Raw genomic sequence first — 6,014 nt, forward strand, 5'->3', positions numbered from 1 at the left:
ATGAGAGAGATCTAGATAATAGATATAGATTAGATATAGATAGTTACATAGAGATAGATATATGACATATAGAAAGATATTTGTATATACATTCATGTGTGTCTGTGATTTTTAGTTTTTCCTTTGAGGATCATAATATACGTACTTAAGTTTCCGCAGCCTGTTTAGAATCAATATTTTACCTGACAAACACACAGGCCACCTTCTTTCTGACGTTACGGTTGCCATGTGTTACGTCGACATACACTGAAAGCTCCGTCGGAAGATATACATTTCGCTTTCGAGCATCAAACATATTTTAATGATCTTCTTAGGAGAATAGGAATCCATCATATTTACCTGGGCATTTTCCATTTTGGTTGCTTTTTCTTCATCCTCATGTTCAAATGTTCCTTCAAATATCTTTTCTCTGTGTAGAATACTTTCCGAGTAATCACTTGAGAGTGAGTCTTTGGCAACAGACTCTCTTATTGCTTCTGTTTCTGAGAATGTCTTTATTTGGCTTTCGTTGCCGAAAGCTATTTTACCAGATACAGAATTTAAGGTTGACGGTTATTTATCTTCAACGGTTTAAAAATGTTCAACTGCTTCCTCTTTCTTTCTTGTTTCTGATTTAAAAAATCCACAGTCTTTCTAATCATCCCCCTATAAATAATGCACCATTTTCCCCCCTGGTGCTTAAAAGATTCTTTTTAATCTCTAGCTTTTAGCATTTTTATTATGATATTCCTTAGAATGATTTTTTTTCAGTTTTTCTGTCAGGAAGCCACTTAGTTTATTCAATCTATAAGATTTCTGCCTTTCACCAACTTTGAGAAATTTTCACCTATTATTTCTCCAAAAAGTTTTTTTTTTTTTAACAACAAACTTTATCTCTGGGACTCTGATAACATGAATGCTAGAGCCTTTGCTATTGTTCTACAGGTCCCTGAGTCACAGTGTTTTTTTTTCACCAAGTTACTCTTTTTTAAATTTCTATTATTGCGTTTTTTAGTTATAAAGTTTCCATTTGGTTCTTCTTTATAGTTTCCATTTATTTATTCAGATTCTCTGTGTTCTCATTTGTTTCCTAAGTAATTGTGATGGTTTTTTGGACCATGGTTATAACAGCCACTTGAAGTCTTTGTCAGATAACCATGTCTGTATCATATTGGTGTTGGCATCTGTTGAATGCCTTTTCACATGAGAGTTTGATTTTTTTTTTTTTGGCTCTTTTTATGCCAAGTAACTTCCATTGTATTTTGAATATTATGCTATGAAATTCTGAGTCATATTTAAAACCTATAAATAATGTCGATGCCTTTGCTTTAGCAATCAATCTAATTCGCTACAGGCCACAAGATTCAATACACTCAACTTAAATAACCAGGAAATAAAACAAACAAACAAAAAAATAGAAAAAGTAAACAAAATTTGAATATTGAACAAGGAGAACTCAGAACCGTGATCCTTGGAGGGAAGGTCAAAAGAATGAGGTGATATCTGCCATTGCCTCAGCTCTGCAGATGGAGAAACATTTTGAATCACAGTGTAGAAAGGGATATTCCAAGTCACACACACACACACACAAATACCACCACCACCAACAACAAAAATAAAAACAAAAACAAACCACTACAGCATTCTGCACGGGGTTCCCTGAGCTTCGCTGAGTACGACATGAATAACCCTTGAGAGATGAAACTCCGCAAATGTGGCAAAGGTCAACGAGCACACTGTGGGATCCAGGCCTAGGATTCGTACACCTTCCTACCAGCAGAATGCCGAGTCCTTGCTGATCACTCAGGACGTGCAGCCACGTCCAGAGGGGATCCTCTAAGGACAGCGACACCCATAAACGAGAAAACCACAGAGAAAACCACAGGAAGACAATGCATAATAGAACACAGGAAAGCCCGAGATACAGAGAAAGTCTTACGATCAGGCAGAATAAAAAGACATAATAGGAACAGGGGAAAAATTGTAACCCAAATCTCCATCAGCGGGTGAAGCGATGTTACGGTACATCCATACAGTGGACTACTACTCAGCAGTTAAAAGGAAAAAACTTACCAATACAACAGCGTTGAGGAACAGTGAGCCCGATATGTCAAGCACAGAAGCATAATTCCGCTTACACGATGCACGAGGAAAGGAAGATCTAGTTGACAATGACAGAGAGCGGTTGCTTTGGGTTGGAGACAAAGGACGGGGATTGGCTGGGAAGGGGCCCTGGGGAACCTTTCGGGGTAACGGAACTTTTCCACGTCACGTATGGGGCAGTGGTGTCACTGAGGTCCCCGTTTTTCCTACTTTATTAAAATGTACACTTCTTATGTGCGCATTTTGCTGTTTGTAAATTATACCTCGCAGACAACTTTAAAAAAAAATCCATGACTGAAGAGGCCCGATTCTAGAAGGTAAGTGGAGAACACATTCTACAGGAAGCTGGGGCAAATCCAAGCAGGGCTGGGCATGGGTGCCAGGCACGTGGCAGTCAGTGGGCGGGGTCACGGGCTGCTCCATGCTGTGCCAGCACCCAGGGAGCGACTGACACGGTAATTTTTTTGGGCTGCAGCTCACAGAGACAGTGTTTTAACGCTGGAAAAGGATGAGCGATGCACGAGGGAGCTCTCGCCTTGCACCACAAAGAACGGACGGGCAGGCCGGCTCCACGGGGACAGGACACCTGCTCACCGCGTGCCAGCACCGGTCCCTTCCTGCGGGACTGTCCACCGTCTCGGCGACTCGAGAGCCTCAGAGATTATTGAAAACTTTAAAACACTGATCTGTTGGGTGTTTTTAGATACTTTGGCTTCACGTGAAGGGTAATAAAATCTGAGTTGCTTCAGAAAAATCAAGATGAAATCTCAGAACCAACTGTCAAATAACATAACTCGTGCTTGAGAAGCAGCCCTGGTTAAAACGCACGAGGACCCGTCAGCAAACACACGGACAGCTGCTTCACAGGGCCTCGCCTCCAGACAAAGTTTGAAAGGGTTCCAAAGTTACACACACACACGCACACACACACCGTGTGTGCACACACAGAGAGAAGTAAATGCGGGGTTTTCTCGTGTCTCTGAGTCCTATCGCATTACAGGGAAATAAAAATAAACAGTCCTCAGATGCCGGGAGGCCAAATTGGAAACGAGAACAAGATGCTGCCTTGTTTTATCTTTACCTATAGGTTTTGTGCTGTTTAAGTGAAATTATTGAAGCGAAATGCAGAGAGCGAACTGTCTGCAGTAAAAGGCAGAGATCACGTGCCGGGGCAGAGTGAGAAAGACCGGGACTGGGGCCCAGGCGCCACCAGAGCGGGGAGCCACGCTTCCCTGCGGGTCAGGAGGCCGCCGAGCCCTGTGGTCCCCGCCGGAGCTACGGGAAGAGCAGGGGACTGGAAAGAGCTGTCCCCCCGCGGTGACCCGTGTGAACTGATGTGGACCCACTGCCATGTGACCAACCTGAAAAATACCACGTGTCCTCGGTAGGCGCAAACCGACTTTGCCCAGCAAGACGCACGGTCAGAGAAGCACGGGAAACCTTGATGCCGTTTATTCTCCCATCTTCACGTGACTCCCAGGGGACCCGTGGGCCACAGCGGCCGTGTGACTCCCAGGGACCCGTGGGCCACAGCGGCGCAGAACTCTTCCTGGCTTCCAGCGAAGCAGGGCTGGGCGATGGCTCCAGGCGCCAGCTCTTGGTGGATCGCTGTGCCTTCGGCCTTTTGCACACGTGCTGGGCAGTACCTGTCCTCCCGTGCCGTCCCGCATCCCAAAGATGTGCACACGAGGGGACCTGGCGGCCCTAAATTGGCCCCTATATGCATTTGGTTTCTCCTATAAAATGTTCTTTCTTTCTTTCTTTCTTTCTTTCTTTCTTTCTTTCTTTCTTTCTTTCTTTCTTTCTTTCTTTCTTTCTTTCTTTCTTTCTTTCTTTCTTTATAGGCGAGGCAACCTTGGTTGACCTCAGGGATTTCTACACGTATAACACCTGGTCTTCCTAGGTGGTCTCCCATCCAAGTACTAACCAGGCCCGACTCTGCTTAGCTTCCGAGATCAGACGGGATCGGGCATGTTCAGGGTGGCGTGGCCGTAGATTGTTTTTTTTTTTTAATCACAGAAAAAATATGTTTGCTGTCTTGTCCTGAAAACTTGGCAATCCGGCCATGTGAGCCAACCTTGCCATGTGATGACGATCGGCTGGAGGAGTCTAAGCTGAGTCATTGTTCCTCAGATCACTGCGATCCCCAGAGAGTCTAAGCTGAGTCATTGTTCTCAGATCACTGCGATCCGCAGCGTGACCACCAGATTACACTGACCTTTCACTGACTGTGTAAACGTTTATGTCCATGATCCCAGGCTACCAGTCAGGGCTGGCACCTGGTTCTGTGAAGGACCAGCTGGGAAATCTTTGAAACTTTCTGGGCCCTGTGATGTCTGCCCAGGGGCTCAGCTCTTCAGTCCTAGTGCTAAGCAGTCCTACTTGACACGGAGAACGGGGTCGCTGTGCTCCAATAAAACTTTACTCGTGGACGCAGAACGTTCAACTTCGTATAATTTTCGCATGTCATAAAATCCTTTTTTAAAATGTTCTCCTTTAACCAATAACATAATGTAGAAAGTATTCTTACTGCGAGGCCTTAGAAAACCAAGCGTTGCGCCAAATTCGACCTCTGGACTGTACTTGTCTGGCTGTCGGCTGAGGGCACAGACAAAACTCCACTGGAATCTTCCATTCGCACGGAATACCCCGTGTGCATCAGACATGACCACGGGTAAGGTAGAAAGGGCGTGACGATGCTTCCCACTCAGGCCGGAGGACAAGAGAAAATGAGACCCATCCCGTGACAGCACGAGGACACACACCCTTCCTATGGCAATTTCAGAAACGGAGCATTGTGGGATTGGCTGGGAAACTGTGACCACCTCGTTCATTCCAGCCTCTTGCAGCAAGATAGCAGCTGAAGGGCACTCCTTCGCGAGCAGTCTCCAGGAGCGCCCCTTAGTCATGTGTCATGTGCGTTTTTCACTCCTGCTAACCTTACATGCGACGGGAGACCAAGCTACGGAGCTGACCGTCCAGTCCACGCAGACTTTGTTTCAGGCATCCGTGGCCTTAGCCTGTCCAGTGGGAGCACTGGGCCTCGCCAGCTGGGGCTGTTGACATCACCTTGAGGGTCAACAACTGGAGGGCAGACGCTGCGATGACAGGGCCTTCAGGAGCCGATCTGGTCCTGGTGCTGCCCACAGGGCCGCTGCCTACCGTCACGGCACCCACGTCGGACGCCAGGACGGGCCCCGAGCGCCTGGCGTGCCTAAACTTTGGTGCTAACCAGACTTCACAAACCTCAGTGTAATTCAGATTCTGCTGGGCAGCTGCCTAACCAAAAGTTTGAGATACTAGTCGTGAGGCAGACAATTTTGGTTTGGAAGAAAAATCATTTTACCATATTACAAAGGAAAAAGCAAATAAGCTGCCGGACAGGTGTCTTAAGCTACCTATTTTTACCTGCAAGACATATACAGAGAGAAAGAATGAAGGTAACACTAAGATGGGGAAAAGTTCCCAATGAATTCTGGGAAAAAAAAAGAACCTTAATATTTACTTCAAAAATCATGGATTCCTATAAATTAAAACTATAAAAATATTATTTTAGAATTAAAGATGCAAATAAGGGTTAATTGGAAAGTATGATATCTACTTTTTTATAGAAAGCTGTCGGCTTTCCAGCTCTTTAAGACATTGAAGGGAAAAACCCACGTGTGGCTATTTACGCGCGTGTGTATGTGTTTGTACTGCCTGGGGAGAGAGCTGTCGAGTGACATGCTTTTTCGCATCTAAATGAATTGAAATGAATCCTGATTCTTTTACTGTGCTGATCACTCGCTGTCCATGATCCAAAGGGTCATGAAACAGTCGAAGCAGATGGCTGAGGTACGGCGGACGGCGTAGCTCCACGAGGCACGCTTTCCCCGTGCAATCTGGAGCGCGCGTGAGCTGTCCCCAATGCCAGCCTGCCGGCCACAGGGCTC

The 6,014-nt window shown here is 45.8% G+C and overlaps 1 pseudogene; it reads right to left on the reverse strand.

Annotated features, from left to right (window-relative positions):
• Nucleotides 1–3,960: 3,960 nt before the first annotated feature.
• On the reverse strand, nt 3,961–4,079 carry LOC111734077 (annotated as a pseudogene).
• Nucleotides 4,080–6,014: the final 1,935 nt, after the last annotated feature.

This window comes from Pteropus vampyrus, unplaced genomic scaffold (genome assembly GCF_000151845.1).
Source record: "Pteropus vampyrus isolate Shadow unplaced genomic scaffold, Pvam_2.0 Scaffold753, whole genome shotgun sequence".
NCBI classification, from domain to species: domain Eukaryota; kingdom Metazoa; phylum Chordata; class Mammalia; order Chiroptera; family Pteropodidae; genus Pteropus; species Pteropus vampyrus.